The sequence below is a fragment of the Melospiza melodia genome, chromosome 10, assembly GCF_035770615.1.
Source record: "Melospiza melodia melodia isolate bMelMel2 chromosome 10, bMelMel2.pri, whole genome shotgun sequence".
Lineage (NCBI taxonomy): Eukaryota > Metazoa > Chordata > Aves > Passeriformes > Passerellidae > Melospiza > Melospiza melodia.
This window is the reverse complement of record NC_086203.1, coordinates 12,264,204-12,283,816: the sequence shown is the minus strand read 5'-3', so window position 1 is coordinate 12,283,816 and position 19,613 is coordinate 12,264,204. Positions and strand designations below refer to the sequence as shown.

Here is a 19,613-nt window from a genome sequence, read left to right as displayed (position 1 = left end):
CTGCTCTGTGTTACTGCATGGGATATTAAATCTGAAATTCTGCTTTTTACTTCTTGGGAATTTGTTATTATGCTTTTTATGTTCCATTATGAATCCTTGTTGTTTTATCCTGCCTGCCAAAATGTCCTTGCAGAGCAAAGCTGCCCAAGCCCCAGCACACAAAAAGCCATTTTCCCCCCAAAATCTCTCCTGTTGTAACTTCCCCCTGCTCTCAGTAGTGACCCATCTATTTCTAGGAGTGAAAGTGAGAACTAGCCCCAGTGAGCTGAAACTTATGTGCTCTGGCTGGAAGGAAAAGCTGTACATTGTTTTTCACTCGTATTTAAAGTGATGTTTTGCTCTCTGGAAGCAGGAGTAAATTATTCTTGAAAAAAACCCAAAATTATGGAAAAGCAGCTGGTACCAAAAAAGTGATTTCAATTGTGACCTGATTGGAACTGTTACACTCTGAGGAGAGGGGTTATGATAAGGTAATCTTGATTTCCGTACGCTTTATTATCTGTATTTTATCCTTTAAAAAATCAGCTTTTCAGTGATTTATGGCAGAAATTGAGTTACCTAAAAAGTCTATTTAGAGGAAAAAAATTCAGCAAAAGGCCAAACTCCACCCAATACAAAAAGTTTTTACAAGTGGATAGTTTGCTGCTAAGCATATTTGAGGGGGAATAAATCAAAATAAATTATAATATACCATGAGAATTTCTCACTAGAATCCAATTTTCTGTCCTACCATTCTACCCCTATTTTTGCACTTTTCTTCCACAGGTTTGGCTCCAGGTTCAGCTGCTGGAGCACAGAACTGTGCACAGAACAATGGCCAGGCCCAAACCTCCACAATTCTCAAATAAAGCAGGGAATTGATATTAAATTTACTGTGGATCCCTGAAACAGCAGTGGGTTGCCAGGTTCTACTCCATGGTGTACTGAACTGCTGCATTTTATTATTTATTGCTTTATATAAAACTCAAATGCAAAAATCAGCACAACGTCCTCTGTAAATTCCCAGAATTTCATTGTTTTGCTCACACAACCACAGGGGAAGAAAATACTCTTAATGAAGTTCACAGAGAAAAAAGTTTCTATAGGAAAAATGAGTTTGATGACATCTGCTCCTCATCCCATAGAAGGGATGCTTCTATATTAACTTATGCAAATAAAATTAAACATGCCAGAGTATGCAAATGAGCTATTAATAAAAAATTACCATACCTCACATGTGTATAAAAGACTTTTGGAAGAGCTTTTTCAGCTCTCCTCTGCTAATAGTGAGGACTCAGAGCCACAGAGAGCAATTACAATGCTATTACAATAAAATAACTCAAATTTCATTCTGAAAAACATTTAAAAAAATGTTATTTGCATTATCAGCTAGCTACAATCTGGGGGAATAAAAAATCCCAGCAATGTGGAAATATTTTTAATTGGGCTTTGAAACATATTAAAGCCATCAACCAACACTACCCTCTACTCTAGACCTGCCTTTATTTAATCAATTGCATCTTGTAACAAAGAAATTTTCAGCAGGGAGTATTTATATCCCAAATTAGAAATACCAGGTTTCTGGCTGCTTTGTGTGTTGTTCCTGACCCAGTGTTATTTTTCCTCCATTTCTGATCCAACCAGCTATTTAAATTCACCAGGATGTTTGCACATGCTTCCTAATTCACTTTATATGTTAGCTAGCACTTTTTTTTTGTTTCTCATTTTAAAAACTTCTTTGGCACTCAACCCTTGACATGAAAAGGCAAATTCTATAGAGCTCAGGTTGAGTCAGCAGAAGGGCTGCTGCTATAGAATGGCCAAAAAAAAACCTCCACAGAAAGTGTCAGATATCCTGAGAGAGCAAAACATGACAAACCCAGGAGCTTCTCCAGTGATGATGAAGGGTTTCAGGCACACAGTGGGCAGAAGTCCTAAAACACTTGAAAAATATTTAACTGAACAATGATGGAGCAGTGCCAACTACTAAAAGTTACCAAAGATAATTTTAATTGTTGTAGATATAATAGTGTTCAATGACAGCTGTTTTGGAACAAAAAGGTTATTTCCTGAAAATTATTGTAATATTTTTCTCCCCAAAATAGCCCCTGATTCACTGCTCAAGTTACCTGGCATCCTCTAATGCTCAGCACTGCCTAACAACCAGTTATTAACTTTATTTTTTAGGAGTTCTTCAGATCTTAAATGAAAGTAATGACTTATTTGAAAGACTACCAAGAGTCAGTTGAGCAGGGGAGCAGACAAAGCAGGAGAGCAATTTGCATGGCTGGAACATGATGCCTTTAATGTAACACCTATTCCAAGCTGCTTTGCCTGGCCATATTCTGTTTTCTTGTACTCTTACAAAGCATAATTCAAGTAAGGATTAAACTCCCTGTTTCTCTGCCCAGCAGAATTCCCTGCACATTTTTATGATGTAGGTTTAATCACGGAGTAAGGAGATATTTATTACACTTTTAAAAATCTCATCTGAGGTCTTTGGGTTCAGCATCTGAGTGCATTTACACCAAAAAAAAAAAAACCTGGGAATGGATAAAAAGGATAAATATTGGGGTGATTTTTCACTGAGTTCTGTCTGGATCTCCCATTCCTGACTGGATAAATCAGAAGGCAGAGTTTGGTGTGTATTTTGTCAGCTCACAACACCTGTGGATAAAGAAAAAAACACATTTTATTGTGATCCTTTCAGAACTGACAGGACTAAAATGACATTGTTTTAGGATGCTCAGTATTATAATAATGTATATTAATTACAAAAACAATCAAGAAATTGCTCTCTTCAATCTTTGGTCTTTTATCAAAAGCCATGCAACCCATTCACTGCAAAGACTAAAGAAAGAATTTCAGCAAACATAATTAAATCTATAGGATAAGCTGAATGCCATATACTGCTCTTCCAGTCTTTGCCACCTACACCCACCCTAAATAATCCCAAAATGTCTTTAAGCCTTTAAGTCAATAAACCTGCTTCACAGGACATTTGGGAGAGACCCTGATTTCCTTGGTTCAGAACTTCTTTACAGCAGAAATGCAAATTGTGGTGATGGGAATGAGAGATCCATGACAGGAATGCTGAGAACTGCTCCTCGGGAGGAGGAGATGCTCCCCATTGCAGGATTTTCCTGGGACTGAGGAGCTGCAGTGAGAACTGCTGCTCCACAGCATCATCAGCATTTCATGGGCAGGCAGCATTTCCTACGTCCATCCCAGCACCCTGGAGATTTGGGGAAAATATGTAAAAAGCAGGGGGTTTAAAAATAGTGCTTCAAATTAACTCCATCACAACAATGTATAAAAACTATAAAGCGGGACAAAGGTTATAGGAAATGGAAGTACCAAGAGATCTTCAAGCAGTCCTCCAAAAGAAACAATGGGAGGGGGGGGATTAATTATTTTTTCACAATTATGAGGGAGTGAGTACCTTTCTCATACTCTGACAAGGAAAACACAATCCTCCTCGTGAGCAAATGTCTGATTGCAATCTGGAGGCAAAGTTCTCCAGGTGTTTTGAGTAAAATTTGTACTTTAGAGTTTTTTGTCTTTACTGGAATCATTGACTTGCTGTGTCAGACAGCAAATTATCCACAGGAGTTACTTTAGAAATATAGCTTTATAATTATATATATATATATTCCTAAAAATTTGTGAATATAGCTTTATAAGCAGATATATTCCTATAAATTTAGGAATATAGATTTATAATTAGATATATTCCTATAAATTTAGGAATATAGCTTTATAACAATATATATTCCTATAACTTTAGGAATATAGCTTTATAACTAGACATATTCCTATAAATTTGGGAATATAGCTTTATAACTAGGTATATTCCTATAACTTTAGGAATATAGCTTTATAACTAGACATATTCCTATAAATTTGGGAATATAGCTTTATAACTAGGTATATTCCTATAACTTCAGGAATAGAGTTGTGATCTGCTGATACAATTATACACAAATAATGAGCATAAAATAATTGTATAGACAGCAATGGTTTGGCTGACAGTGCTTTAGCAATGCAATACTATTTCTGTTTTGTATATGAGTAAAATGAGCAGTCCTCCAAAGGAAATAATGGGGGGGATTAATTATTTTTTCACAATTATGAGGGAGTGAGTACCTTTCTCATACTCTGACAAGGAAAACACAACCCCTCTCATGAACAAATATTTAATTGGAACCTGGAAGAAAAGTTCTCAACACATTTTAAGTTAAAATTTGTATTTTTGAGGTTTTAGTCTTTAGTGGAATCATTGAATTGCTGTATAAGACAGCAAATTACCCAAAAGGAGTAACTTTAGGAATGTGGCTGCGATCTGCTGACACAAATTTCTCTTATGAGCATAAAACAATGGTACAGACAGCAGTGACTTGTCTCGCAGTGCTTCAGCAATGCAATATTATTTCTTTGTTTAATGAGTAAAATGAGACAGAGCTCAGTGACTGCAGTGACCCACAGGAAGTCAGTGACACAACCAGGAATAGAAGCAAGACCTCTCAGCAGCTCAGTCCCATGCTTTAACCACAAGCCAGCCACCTCCTTCCCATCTCAGATTAGCACAACCCTGAGCCCTGGTTGCATCAGCTCCTCATTTCAGATGTCTAAGCATGTATAATTGTAGAAATCTGGATTTCTGAAGTTGAGTTACATTCATAAATCTGTCTCAGCTCAATCAGCCAAGAAATTTGGATAAACTGGTTTTAAATTAGGCTCAAAACGACCTTTTGGTTGCTTTAAAAGGATTCCTTCAGAAATGAATTTTGGATGGATTAACACATCTGACATATCAGTTTGTGCTTGAGCTCCTTATTCCTATATTTCCCTTTGCCTGCCAGCTGTCTGTGAAGTGCAATTTGGGCACATTTAATCAGAATGGGAGTGGAACAGCAATATCATATCCCACTAGAGAAGAGCCAGGCAGTCCTAGAGAGAAAGTTATTCCCTCCAAGAAGAAATCAGAGAAGAGCTGGGGGGAGACTGAAGGCGAGGAAGAAAACCATTAAAATTAGACAAGAAAACCTACCTAAAATCAGGTAGGCAGGCTGGTGTGATCTTGGCTTTAGTGAATTTAAAGCAGGCATGGGTTGGATTTTGCTCTCTTTTTACCCAAGCCTGGAGGTTCAGGCAGAGGAGGCTCATTTTGAAGGGCTTCTTGTTTTGACCCGCTCTGCAGTTATCTGTGCAAAATCTGCACCGTGCCTGCTGCTCTCCCTCCTGCTGGATCCCAGCAGGGACTCACCCAGCACTCCCCTCTGCCCAAGGAATGCACTTCACACCCCAGCCTGTGCCATGGATCTGTGTAAAATGCCACTGATAGCGGCTGAAACTCGGAATTCCCTGCAAGAAAAGAGTGGGCAAGCTGCAGATAGCAGTGTGCTGTGATATTATGACTTGCTTTTTTAAAAACAATCCCTTCCCAGACCAAAAACCTGCCAGTTAAGACAGAAGGAGATATGCTGAGGCAAATAAGATATGCTCTTTATCAATAAAAGGACGCCAGATATATGAATTAAAATATTGCAGTACCCAAGAGACAGAACACGGGGTAACTTTCAAAAAAATGCAGCAATACAGGACATTTTTAACTTATTGAAACTCCATTCCTTTAAAGCATTGCATTTTGCACAACCAGGGCTTGCTGCTGAGGCTGTCAGATTTCTGGCTGCACTCTCAGAGCAGGAGATTGCCCTCTAGATGTTAAAAGTTTGGCTCCTTCTCCATTGCATCCCACAGCACCAGGATGGGACACACTGCGTGAGGGGTGGTTTTAAACTTGAGTAATGCACCCAGAGAATGAGCACAAACCCAGGGGAAGCATAAAAAGTCAGTAAAAGATGGTATTTGTGTCTTTGCAGAGATGGGAAGGGGTAGAAATCCTTGCAAGGTTGCCAGCGTGTTCAAAAAAAATGTCAAAATCACAGCATCACCTCCAATAAATTAGTTTTTCTAACCATAAATGCCTACCTGGAATTCCTTAGGAATTGTTGCACAGAAATTCCTTCACCAAGATGGGAAAGAGAAATGAAACCACTCAGGGGAGGTTATTTTGTCATTGCTAACACCCTGATCCATCTGGAGATTCCACAAAGTCCTCATTTCAGTTTCTCATCTCAGTGAGAACTATTTTTGCCACATGATTCAATTTAATCTACTTCAAATTTTCTGAATAATTGAAACACATAATGTACAGTCAGTCAGTAATAACTGCAAGCAGAAATAATATTTTTTTTTCAGATGCAATAAATGCTTCAAAAAGACTCACCAAGAAAAACGGGCTGATTAAAGAGAGTTTAAAATGCAATTCTTTCACATGAAAAGAATTAACTAATGCTTTTATACCCAATAAAAAAAACAGAGTATAATTGATCTTGTGTGAAGGCAAATTATCTTCTAATTTTAAAACCAGGAGTGATGCTGAGAGAGTCTTTTCTGCTTGTCTTTGAACTTAGAGGAGAGCTGCCCATGGTTCAGCAAGGCCTGAGCCTGACATTTCATTCTTGTTTCATAACTCCCAGAGCTCCCAGCCAAACTCAGGAATCCTCTCAGATAAGCAGGGGAGAAAGTCTGGATCATCAGAAACTGCCCAGCCAAACAATGCAAACAAAAACTTACCAGAAACTGATAAATGTCTTTATTATGACCATTTCAGTACTGTATAAAGCAACTTGATTACAGGACAGATAATACATTTGTAGCCTGTTTTATTTCTTTACCAATACAGAAATGATTGGCTTTTTCTGAAAAAAAAAAAAAAAACCAAAAACCACTCTGTTAAGGAAAAAAAAAACAAAAAAAACCCCAGATTAATTAAAATTATAAATAAGGCATACATTTAATTACCAGAGAAAATGTATGGGTTCCTCATCTCTTCATTCGTCAAATTAAGATTAGCTGTCCAAAAGAAACATTTAATTATTGAATATCAAATCCTACCTGAAAATCCGTGTTAAGCAGGAAATCAGGCTAAGTAATCTTTTCCTTTCCTATCTCAATCTGCTAAAATGCATATTTACAAAATCTAAGTAATTTTTATATGTTATCATTCTGGTTTTGCTTTATATTTAATGAGTTCAGTTCAAAAGATGAACTTGCTAAAGAAAACAATGCTTAGAACAGAAACAGACTGAGAGTGTATTTGTAATATTTCTGTGGAAGCTGTGTTTGGCTGATTTCTCTGGGCTGACAGGGATATCTGTCTCACCCGTGCCATTTAATTAAAATCCAAACTGTTCTTTGTATTTCTGCCTTCATTAAAAGCTGGGCTCAAAGCAGGGCTGCCCAGTCCACACTGGATATTATCAATACCTGCCAATTTCTGGAATGCTTCCAGTTGCATGGAGTTTGAAAGAGTTTGCAGGTTAAAACTTTGATTTTGGGGAGGGATCCCCTTTTTGCAGACACTTAAACTAAATGGGGATTCTCCAGCAGCAAAGCAGCAGTTCTGTTCTAACCAGAGATAAATCAGGACTCTGTGAGGGTCCAGCTCAGATCCTTCTTCTTTTAACTTTCTATTGAAACTCTACCTCAGCTATTGCTGTAAAGTGGTAGAAATATTAATAACTGAGGCATTTAAAACCTCTTTGTTAAGATTGTTTTACCCACATTTGCTTCTTTGTTCATCCATGATAATTCTGAGGGTTTGTTTTACTTGTTTTCAGGACCTGGCTTCTAATTCTGAGCCAGGGTATTACTGGAATAGGTTATTACTGCAGTATGTTAAAATAATTTTTCAAATACCCAACCCAAACAATAAAAAAGAACCACTTAAAAAAAATATTTCCACATTTCCAAGGCTAAAAAAATTTCAGATGAAAGGGGAAAAGCAGGAATTGAAAAAAAAAAAAATCCTTGATCTGTCAAGGCAGAGGTAACACCTCAAGCCTATACAAATAGACAGATAATTCTCATAAAAATTAACACAAGGCTTCAAGCCTCTGCAGACAGAGAGATTGTTCTCATAAACAAAAGGCTGGAGGCAAAGTTAGTATCTGTAGGTAGTCCAGGTATTTTGACGTGTTCAACCCTAATCTATAAATTGCCTTCAGTATACAAATAATAAAGCAAATGTGGGCTCTCTTTCAAAACTCTTGATGACTAAGAGACATAATGAGGCAAATTTGGGATCCTCTCAACCTTGCAGTGATGTCCAAGGGATCAGGAGTTTTTCAAGATAAACTGTTGTATCCCGGGGCACCTCGAGTTCCAGGATGACTCTCTTAAAGCCTGTTGATCTTATGCCTTTTTTTCCACATCTAACTTCTTTTTCAAAGCCTCAGAGGCTGCGATAGAGGAGGTGACAGGCTTGTTGGGGCTTGCTGCCTCTGGAGAGAGGTACCGAGCACAGCCTATACCATAGCTCGGCTCTGCATTCCTGGCAGGGGGGAAGAGCGCCCACAGATAATCTCAAGCAAAAAAAAAAAAAAAAAAAAAAAGAAAAGAAAAAAGAAAAAAAAAAAGTTAAAAGAATTTGCTTTACCTCCGTTACCGCTAAGAACCTTGTCAGAAAAGCCTTTACTCCTGTCACGGCAGGACACAGCCTGACGTGAGGCGAGCCGGCCAAAGCAAACCGCGCAGCGCGGAGCGGAGCCGGCTGCAGCATGGCAAGGCAAAAGAGAAAGCAGCCGGCAGGCGGAAAAAGTGAATTTTCAGTTACGGGAGATTACAGGGAGCAGAGATCAAACTCCAGCTGCGCTGCGGGGCCGCGCTCTGCCCTCGGCTCCACGCGGCCGATAGCGCTGTGCGGGCCGGGCCGGGCCGGGCGCAGCACGGCCCGAGGGGACAGCGAGGAAGGAGCCGCCTCCTCCTCCTCATCATCCTCGTCCTCCTCCTCGCTGCCCGCTGCCTGTCCCGTCCCGCTCTGCTTCGCCATCCCGCGGTCCCCATCCCTGTCCCCATCCCCGTTCCCAGCCCGGCCCGCTCCCGGCCCGGCCCCGCTCGCTGCCAGCCCCGCTCGCCGTGGGCCGGCGGAGGCGGCGCCGGGGGGAGGCGGGCCCTGCCCGGGAGGCCGGGCCGAGCGGGGGAGTTTATCCCGCTGGAAGGGAACGGCTGCTCCCGCTGAGAACTGACAGCGCCAGCGCCGTGCGGCTGCGGGGACCGGCCCCGAGGTGAGGGGCGGCGCGGGCAGCGCGGGGCTGAGGGAGCCGCGGGCCGTGAGGGCACCGCGGGCTGTGAGGGCAGGGCCGCGGGGCTGAGGGGGCTGCGGGGGCTCGGGGCGGGCGGGACGCGGAGCCCGGGGCCGCCGGGGATGGATGCTCGGTGTGCCGGCCGGGCGGGCCGGGCGGGCCGGGCCCCTTGGAGCGGGCAGAGCGGAGCGCTGGCTGGCGGAGCCCCGGCGGGATGCGGTGCCCGGAGCGCCCCGGCCGCGCTCCAGGTGCGCTCCCGGCGCTGCGGCCGGGGCAGCCCGGGCGCTGTGTCCATGGTGCTGCAGCAGCGGGTCCGGCACGGCGGCAGCGGGGGATGCTCGGGGCCGCCCCGCTGAGGTGAGGTGGTGATGGGCAGGAGGATGCATGGATGGATGGATGGATGGAGGCATGGATGGATGGATGGATCCGCTGCGCGCCGTCCCTCCCTGCCGCCCGTGGGGGAAGCACCGCCAGGGCACTGCTGGGCTCACCTGGCTGCTCTCGTAATGAATGAACAGCTCGTTCCTCTTTTTTTTTTTTTTTTTTTTTTTTTTTTTTTTCTTTCCTTCAATTTCCCAATCGCAGAAAGTCGGGGAGCCTCTCACAGCCTGCAACAACCGAGATGCTATGTTGAAATATATTGTGTCTTGATGGCATGCCTCAGGTTCGCAGGAGCGTTTTGTAATCTTCCTGGTGTCATTTCTCCCCAGGGGATTCTGCAGCTAGAGAGTGCAAGTTCCTGTGGTGTTGTAACTTTGTGGCCCTGTGTACACACGACAATACTATGCTGACTTAACAGGGATGCGTTATTAATATCAGTGATGTAAGGCTGGTATTTATTGTGATCAAAAGCTCAGGGAATTATCAATTTCTGGATGTCCTGTGGAATTTAGATTCCTTTAAATCAGTTTTAATTCTCCTTGAAATAACCAGGGGTTTGGATTTATATTTGTGATTGGCTATCCCATCTCTGAACGAGCTTTTGCTGTAGAACATTGTTACAATGTTCCATTAAAAAATATCTATTTTGAAGTAGCAATAAGCCTATCATTTAATAAGTAATTTACCTTTTAAAAGGTTACTATGATTTGTTACTAGTTAACCAAAAATTCCCAGCGTACACCAAGCAATTGTGGCATATGAAACTGAGTGCTCTCCTTTGAAAAGAAGTTTCACATGGCGTGCTCTCGTTAATATCAGAATTTGGTGCATCAAGTGATGTGTTTGACATCATTATTCACTTTGGCTGTCACAAAAAAAAAAAATTGCTGCAAAAATTGCTCAGAGATTTAATTATGAGATTACAAGAAATCACTCCTAGCAGTGTGTTAAGGCATGTGGCACAATATAAGCATGGGCTTGTCAAGGGGAGAGAGAGCTGAAAAAAATAGTTGGCACTGACTTTGAATGATAACCAATCAGAAATATAATATAAAGGCATTTTTACACAGACAGCTTTTGAATTTGAATAGTTTTAGGCATCAGTTTTGTAAAATATCTCACTAACTTGTAGTGGTTCAGAGATTCTGTACTTCTAAACAGCCTTAAGATGGTCTGTGTTCCTTAGAAATGCCAAATTCCTGGATAATACAATGTATTTAACATCAGCATTCCATGAAACGTCCATTATAATACAGAATACACAACTAACATTTTTCCTGATATAAATTTGTGTTCCATGTAACGAATCTGAAGTGAAGGCGGTGAAATATTAGAATTTAATTGGAGGATATCAAAGCTGTGCCTTTTAACCTTCCTTGTGGGACTGATAAATGCACCCCTTATCAACAGTGCTTCTGAATCTGACTCTTTTGTGGACTTTTCTAAATAACCATAAGTCCATTTCTAAGTCAATAAAATAAATTTAGGCACTGTTTCAATCACTTTTAGTGTAATTTCCTCCTTATAGCAATGGCTAATAAAATGAATTTTGGAAACGATTTTATTGTAAAAGCAAGAAAAATTTAAAAGTGGAATGAAAACTTTGTCTTGTACAAAGCCGGACCAAATAATGAAAAGTGAAATTAATGCTTTTTTTCACCTTGATTGGTGAGGCCCTCTTCAGTTATTTTTTAAAATGTAATATGCTCAGAGTGGAGTTGAAGATCTTTCCTTGCCCTTTTTAGTGGGCTAATTGTGAATCACTAACTGTGTGTGTTTGATATTCAGAATCTGAGTTTCTTTTACAAGCTTTTTCACAAGGATTGTTCCCATGTCCTTCTCTGCCACGCAGTAAAAGTTTCCAGTGCAGTTACTCAAGAGGAATCACCCTACAATTACAAATTCTCCATGAGGCTTTTGAAGTCATGGACACAACACTTTCCATTAGTTATTGCTGCTGGTTTCATTTTTTAATCACTAATAGGTTTGTTAAATCCAGCAGGATATTAGGTGATGAGTGCTGATTATTTCACTCTGTATTTCCATGATGGTGTCTGGTTTTTAACAGCAGGACCTGGTTTTCAGGTGCTTTGTGCCAGATGTTCTCTGTGTGTCAGGTCACTTTGTGTGAACTAAGAGGAAGAGTTAGAAACAATCCAAAACAAGACAACATTGATGTACTCAGTTCTACTCCTCACGCCTCAGACAGAACTTGGGGTTCCCAATAACAGGACAAGTTAAAGGAGGTAATTTACAATTTAAAGGACTCCATTTACTTGGGGAAAAACTCAAGTTTTTTCCTGTGGAGGCTTTTCCAAGGCAAGATGAAAAATGGAAATGCCGTAAGATTTGTCTTCGGATTCTCAGGAATATGAAACATCAATTGATTCCTGCATTAAATAATGAACCTTTTTTATTCCTTTTCTCTCTTCCCCCTTCCACTTTTTATTCTCCACAAAGAGAAGAGCCCAGGGAGTTTTTCCAGTTGTGCTTTGTTTGAAATGTAGGGTAGTCCACCTTTTCCCAGTGGTGCTGCTCTCAGGTACCAGGGACAATGCAGAAAATGCTGGTGCTAAGCAAATGATCACCCTGGTACTCAGCCCTGTGGTGAGTGGGCTTGGGATACTCCCAGGTCTTGCAGGTATGAGGAAATAGGAGGGAGAAAATAAATGTGGCAACCATAGGAAACACTAAGTTTCTACTTCAGCATCAGCTCTTCTGCTGCAGCATGCGCTTCCCTCTCCCTCCTGCTACAAAGTTGTCAGCTCTGCTCACACTGCAGGGCAAATTATAATAAATCTGTCGTGGAGTTTTGCTCTTTGAATTTAGAGGGGAAAAAAAAAAAAAAATGAAGCAAGGCCTATTCTGCAAGTCTTCCTATCCGGAAACTTTCGCAGAACTGAAGTCAATTTGATGATGTTCACATTTTTCTCCCACTCCGCCCACACCTTCCATTATATTATTTGGCCTGTTTGCCCTCTCATAAACCACTCTATAGAACTGAACTAAACAATGACATCATTCTCCAATTAAAATTCGTGATACATGAACTATATAGATATTTTTAATTACCTGTATTGCACTAGTACCGAGCAGCCTAGTCAAGACTGGGGCCATCTTCTTACTCAAATGAAATAATTGAATAATTGCCCCTGTCCTCAATACTGTGTGATCTGGGATGTGAGAATGCAAAGAATTCCCCGTTTGCAATGGAGAAACAATGCAGGATTGAGACTGAGGCAGAAAATGAAATTTAAAATTTTAGTGTGTACATTTATGCTTGCAAGAGTAAACGATGCTGATAATGGTAATAGATTACAATCAGCATTATGACAAAAAAAAAGTTAGGGGTTTGTATAATAAATCTCTAAATTTGCAGCAAAAAACATCTCAACTTCTAAGCAGTATCCTCTTTTCTTTACCTGGCAGTTTTTAAGCTTTCCCTGGAAGCAGGGGAATATCCCCCTTGGACAGGGGAGGAGAAGGAGCAGCTCCAGGGCCGGGCTGTGAATTTCTGGAACGGACTAGCAGGAGATGCTCTGTGGACTTGCATAAGCCACCCCCTTTCCTCATGACTAAGCAGATCTCCTCCATGCCATGCAGGCTGCACATTCAGGACAAAGTCTATGAATCCAAGTCTCTGAATCCCAAAGTCTACTCTGCTGGTTGATAATTAGCAATTTACAAAACACAAAGCGCCGCAGCTATGGGGATGTACGTCCAGCACTGCGTGGGGTGAACATCCCTGTGGGGTTCTGGACATGCTTATAGGGGATGTGTGTGTGTAGGGAAGGGATTAACCCTGTGGTAGGAATGGCTTCCTGCTAATCTCAGCAGTGCTGAAGGGCTCTGTGTAATTTCTGATAACACAGGATAATAAATATTAGGTAATATCCCAACAGAAAATACACAGAGCACTCCATGCCAGCAAAGGAACTTCTTGGTTTCATGGGAGATGCATAGAATCTAAAAAAGAGATCCAAATCCCAGCTTCCTTGAGGTCAGTGGTGGATGTGCTGTCTCAGAAGGATCAGGTTTGCAGTGATAAAAGCTCAGTGCTCTGTACAGTTTGCTCCCTTGCAATTACTGCTGGATTCCTGCGTGGCTGTGGGTTTAGCGTGCTCAAAATTGAGGCTCCGGCTCTAAAGGAATTACTGCTTGCCCTGTGAGACTAAATGCCTGAAATTAAATAACCATGAGTATGTATTATAGCTTAAGTCCTACATATTTTTCTTTAAACCTTGTGAGAAATGCCAATGTAACAGGAGGAGTAAATTCATCTGCCTTTTACGTGATCAATTTCTTAACGTATTTCAGCTCCAAATGAAACGCCAACATTTTGGTGCAGACGTTGCATTTGGTGTTGGTTTATTCTAGACTTCCAATTAGGCATGGATTCTACTTTTGGTCATCTCACAGCTATTATTGTGCCATTGTAAAATAGTCTCCTTCGTGCTGCTGTACAGGCTGCTGGAATTTCATGGGCTCCGTGGGGATTGGTGTCTTTCCTCTTTATCACAGATCAGATTGGGACACATTTTAGAATCCCTTTTGCCAGAATCTTAGAATTTTTTTAGACCTCCAGCTCCAATTTGTCTAACTCACCTGTGTGTGTTCAATGCAAAATATGTGATTTGCATCAGTCATACTTTCAGCTGTATGGAATATTTATAGGATAAGGCAGAGCAGTGGAAATTTTCTTCTTGTATCTTGTGTTTCCCTCTGAGTTTCAGCATTTACAGATCAGATTGGGACATATTTTAGATTCCCTTTTGCCAGAATCCCAGAATTTTTCATAGACCTCCATCTCCAACTCCTCTAACTCACCTGTGTGTATAAAATCCGAAATATGGGATTTGCATCAGTCATACTTTCAGCTGTGTGGAATATTTATAGGAAAAGGCAGAGCAGTGGAAGTTTTCTTCTTTCATCTCATGTTTCCCTCTGAGTTTCAGCATTTACTCTGCAGAGAATTTCATATTTGCACAGAGCAGTCCTGCCCAGAATTATGATCTCGTCTTAAACTTTTTACACAATGCGTGATTACAGCGCGTTGCATAAAATGGGATTTTTTTATGTTATAATATTGCATGAGGAGTCCATAGTACTTGTGTGTTTGTTTAGATTTATTGAACTGAGAGGTTGTGTAACTGCTGTGAGGATTTGTGGCCGTGTAGCAGCAGTTCTGAAGTTTGAGAGGCTTTGAACTCAGGTGCCATCTGTGTACAAACAGAGGAACATTTTCACTCCCTGTGCTGGGGGAGGATTTGAATATTCTGTGAGCTCACCCATGGTGCTGTGAGAGAGATGTCAGCCTACCAAAAGACTCGGATTGTTCCACCAAAAAAAGGAACTATGGAAAGAAAAATGTTAATTACAGGCTTTAACACTCACACCAAGATCTTCTAGAAGGGGTGGTCAGAAAAACAGGTTTTACTACCTGGACCTGGTGCTTTGTGGTGCTATCTAATATGGGGGCTTGTGGAAAAATGCAGCCACTTCTATTTACTGCCTTTCATAATGTACATATTTCCTCATGATAGGTTTAGGTCCTGACTTTTTATGTCTACAGTAAATAAAACTGAGAGTTTATCCTTCCATCTCGAATGTGTTTTCCTTGGAGTTGCTGTTCCCTACAGTGGTATTTCAGTATTTCAGCTACAGCGTTTTATGCTGAATCTCAGTTTTTAAGCTTCATGGAAGCATATTATTATGTGGTACGTTGCTAGATTGATTTTGAATCCTACCTATGAATGTAAAAAAAAAAAAAAACCAAGAAACCCAAATTTTATTTTCAGTTACACCCAGAGAAATCTATAGATAAGCAAGTACAGAAGTACATGAGGGCAAAAGGCTGCTTTATTTACTCAGGGTTTATCTGTATTCTCTAAATTTATTCAGGGAGAAATTTTGGAGAGGCTGCAGCAGAGAGTCTCATTCCCTTCAGGATTAGGAAAAAATATAATATTTATTTGCTTTCTAGCAGTTATTATGTCTAAAACAAAGTTCTTACACTGAATTAATGATGAATGCTTCAGTCCCCCTGAGGTTAACCAGTGACAGGGGATGGATTTATTTCATGGAGTCACTGAAGTTCTGCAAGGCTTTCACTGGTTTTCTTCCCTGTTGTCACTCCCAGATGCCAACATTTGCACTTAAACTGCATTTCTCAGATGCCTTGTTTGTACATCAGGGCATGGTAACGTGTTTGAGGTTTGAAATTATTGGGAATACTAAGAAAAACATGCAAGTGTTTTATTTCTTTTAAATATCCCATAGTATTGTCAATATAAATTGAATTTTACAAATGGATGCATATTTGGGGGTACTCATATGGAGGTGCAGACTTTTAAATTTTTTCCTAGAACAGGATTAGAGAATGTGGAAACAAAAGTTCTGCAAATGTGCTTTCACTTTCAGAATTTCCAGCTGTTGCTGAAGCTGGTTTGAGATGATAAACAAGAGGAAACTTTAAGCCTTATTTAAAACAAAAGGATTTCACATTAAATCAGCTCTCTGAATGAAACAAGCACCGTTTGAAAGGTTTATTTTCCTGCATTTGGTTTAGATATTTTTGCATTTACATTACAGCTATTGCCAGAATTGCTGAATTGGCCTGGAGTGGATTCTTTAGTAAAGATCTCCTCTAAGTAGGAGTTGTTCATTTGAGTACAGAAAACAATTCTCCAAACTGGTGCTACAAAAGTTTCAGGTCTTCAATTTAAAACAGGAAAAAGCAAATAATCAGGAATTCCATTTAAAGGCTCAGGGATTTTTACCAGCAGCTTCAATATATTTTTTATTAGTAAGGCAAGGCAAAATAATTTTTTTTAACCTGATGGAAGCTCAATTACTTGTTCCTACCTTGCTTCTTTGGGTTATTGTTGTTGCTGCTGTTATTAGTATTATTACTATATTTAATTAATGCTACTGGAAGCAAATTCCAGCCTTGCTTTGCCAGCTTTTGGAGCATTATTTGTGATGTGAGCTCGCCTGTTGTCTCAAGCTGGTGAATTGTTTTTGTGACACAGAACATTAGGCCATGATGAACAGGAAACTCAGGAGGGTTCCTTGCACAGCTTCCTTTGGGCACTGCCCAGATTTTGTTCCCTGACCCTCATGTGGCCAATCCAGCAGGATATTTATGTGCCCAAAATCTGCTTTGGTGGTGTCAGGCTTTTAGCAGGGATCCAAGCCCTCGGATAAAACCCACACTTGAAATCCTTGCGCTGCTCCAGGTTTTCAGGCAGGGTAACACATCAGGTTATGCAAGCTGCATTCTGACACAGGTAATGACATTTGAGGAATTATTTTCTTAGATCAGGATTACTGATTTATTAAGAAATAGTGATTACAGCACAGCTGGCGTGGGCAGGAATTCTTGACAGTGCTTGAAGTACTGGGAAACCCTTCAGCACCAAGAGCCCACTTTTCCTACAGCAGAGATATTTTCCTGTAGGCATCTTCTTGAAAAAATTTTGCCAATGAAAATCATAATCCAAAAATAGAATATTAAATATCCACATGCTTCGTTTATATAAAAAACCCACTTAGCAGGGGAATGTCAGAGTCCACAGCAGCAGGTCCCATTATGAAATGAGCCTATCACTGTTTTCTTTGGTATCTGTCAATTTTTTCATGAGTCACAGTTTTGTTGAGAAGGGCATTTTTTGTGCAAGGCAAGAGTTGCACCCAGCACAGCAGCTGTGCCGTGCACTGTGAGCTGTACACAATCTGCTGTTTCATCCTTCATGATGTAACACTGAGGATGTGGAAGTCATGTGCACTTCTCGCCATTCTTCATTTTGGTGCCAATTTCGAGTAGGTGAGAGATCAGACAAGACCCCAGAGAACTCCTCTGTATTTTCTCAATTCTGCTTTTAAAAGACAACAATATCACCAGTGCTCTCCTCTTTTCTAACATTCGTAAAACAGAGTTTATGCAGAATAGGTGGAGTGATGTGTGATGTTAAGATTGGCTCTGGCTTTTTTAATCTTGTGAAATAGCAAGATTATCTTTAATCTTAATGGAGGCTACTGGTGTGCAGTGTGATTAGATTAATTGCAGTGGTGGATTAGGGCAGGGATCGAAGGCCAGTGTGGGACTCTGGAGGCCCAGCAGAGCAGGGGCTTGGGAAAATGGGAAGAAGCTGTCCACAGTGAACATCAGGAAAGGAAGTTAATTGATTAATTAATTAAAGGAAATTTCAAAGGAAGGCAGTGGGCAGATTAGCTGTGCCTGCTGAGTTTCTGTATTTATTTAGCCCTTTTTATTTTGGCCAGTGAAAAGTATTAAAAAACGGGGGAATTCTTTAAAAAACTACAGATGTTTGAATTTCTTTCTCAGAGCCTAAAGTTTATTGTTGGAACCTTCATGATTTTGAATTCTTCTCTCTGGTCTCTTATGAGAATTTCAGCTTTTCTTGGTTTCAGATATGCTGACAATGCCATAACGTGGTCTTTCACTGTATTTTGGCATCCTTGCTCATTGTTCTTTTTCTGCCCAAGTTTGCTCTGTTTTTCAAATCTAGCCTTACTTACGACTCCTCAGAGAACAGGAACCGTGTGATCTGCTAACAACAAGTGACAGCTTTCCTGTCACTGGGGACAGCAGGGCAGGCAGGGAGCGTTGCTGCACTCGAGGTGAGTTCAGAATAACAATAACTCGTCCGTAGCCCCAGTTTGGTGTGCTGAGCGTGCCTCTGACGCAGGCTGGCCAGCAGATTCCTGTCTCCTCCCCTCCCCAGCAACAGGAAGGCACAGCACACAAACCATGTGGCAATTTGGAGTTTCTGCTCCAGCCTGACCCTTAGACACGAGGGTGACTCTTGTGTTGGCGCTGGTGAAAGAGCTGGACTGGGCATCTCCACAGAATGGCAGAGTTTTCATTTGAATTTCTAAAAATATTTAACAGTTTTTATATTTCAACAAAAAAACCAAACCCTCAACAAACCGCTAAATGTGAAAACATCAGAACCATCTCTCCTTTTCCTCCCCAAAGTTTTGAAGAGAGGAATAAAGGGAGGAAAAGGGTTGAGGTGAACAAAGGAAGAGAAAGTAAAGAGAGCCTTTCATTGTCCTGGAAGGCAAGCAGGAAAAAGCAAGGAGGAAGAAGGAATTGATGCAGGCATGGTTGCCACTTTCCTGACAATTACTCCAGGAAAGGCTGATGAATGTAGTAATTATACCTGGCAGTGACTCTGTGAAATAAAGGGATTCTCTGGAGTTCAAAACAGCCAGAGTGATAGAGCACTCATTTAGCTATGAATATGGAAATGAAATAAATGAAATAAAGACAATGTAGGCTAAGTGCTAAATAGCACTGCTGTCTACTTCCAGGGTGTCATTTAAACAGAGGAAAACATCCTCTGAGTAAGAATTCCTGAAATTAAATTAGAGAGAAAAAAATTGGGAGATATGCTGCAGAAGGGAGGGTGGCAGTGGGAAGAGGTACTGACAGAGCCCACAGGATTTTCCTCCCTTCGTCTTCTAAAAGCCATTCTTCAGAACAGATTCCCTTATTTCCTTTGGTGCTGAGCAGCAAATCCAGTGAAAAGGGAATTTTCCTCTGCATCCATGGAGAATGTGGGTTATCCTAACAGCTGGGGGTGATTTTGAGGTGCCAGTATGTAATTCACTATTCCCAGAGTAGGAGATGAGATTAATATTTAGAAATATGAATCATTAGAAATATCAAGACTTAAAACTGCGTTCCAATTCACTGCAGGGCTGCCATTCTTATACATGGAGTCTTGAAGCAGCAAAATGTCTCCTGTGTTTTTATGAGACACAAAGATGGATGGGTAAATGCCTCTGTTGGATGGCAACTACAGGAATTTGATCATTATCAAGAATGGAATTTGTATTTTAGACTTTTCCATCTGTGCAGGGGTTTCTGCACAGATATTTCACTGAAATGGACTGCAAATTTGGGAAAAAGAGGTCAGTGCCTTTCTAGTGCTCAGTAAAGTGATGGACAAGAGAAGAGCATCTCTGGTGGGATTTAGGAGAGCCCTGTTCATGTTCACACTGGGGCTGAAGCTCCAGAGTGGTGAGAACCCCCCACAGCAGAACTGGGAGCACTGGTAGGAGAAAAGCTGGTTC

The 19,613-nt window shown here is 40.9% G+C and overlaps 1 protein-coding gene across 1 annotated transcript in view; it reads left to right on the top strand.

Annotated features, from left to right (window-relative positions):
• Window positions 1-9,008: 9,008 nt before the first annotated feature.
• PPARG (peroxisome proliferator activated receptor gamma) overlaps window positions 9,009-19,613 on the top strand; it is a 56,806-nt gene continuing 46,201 nt past the window's right edge. Inside the window, exon 1 of the mRNA XM_063164401.1 lies at window positions 9,009-9,110. The gene's annotated coding sequence lies outside the window, so the exon portion shown is untranslated. The remainder of the gene's footprint in view (window positions 9,111-19,613) is intronic.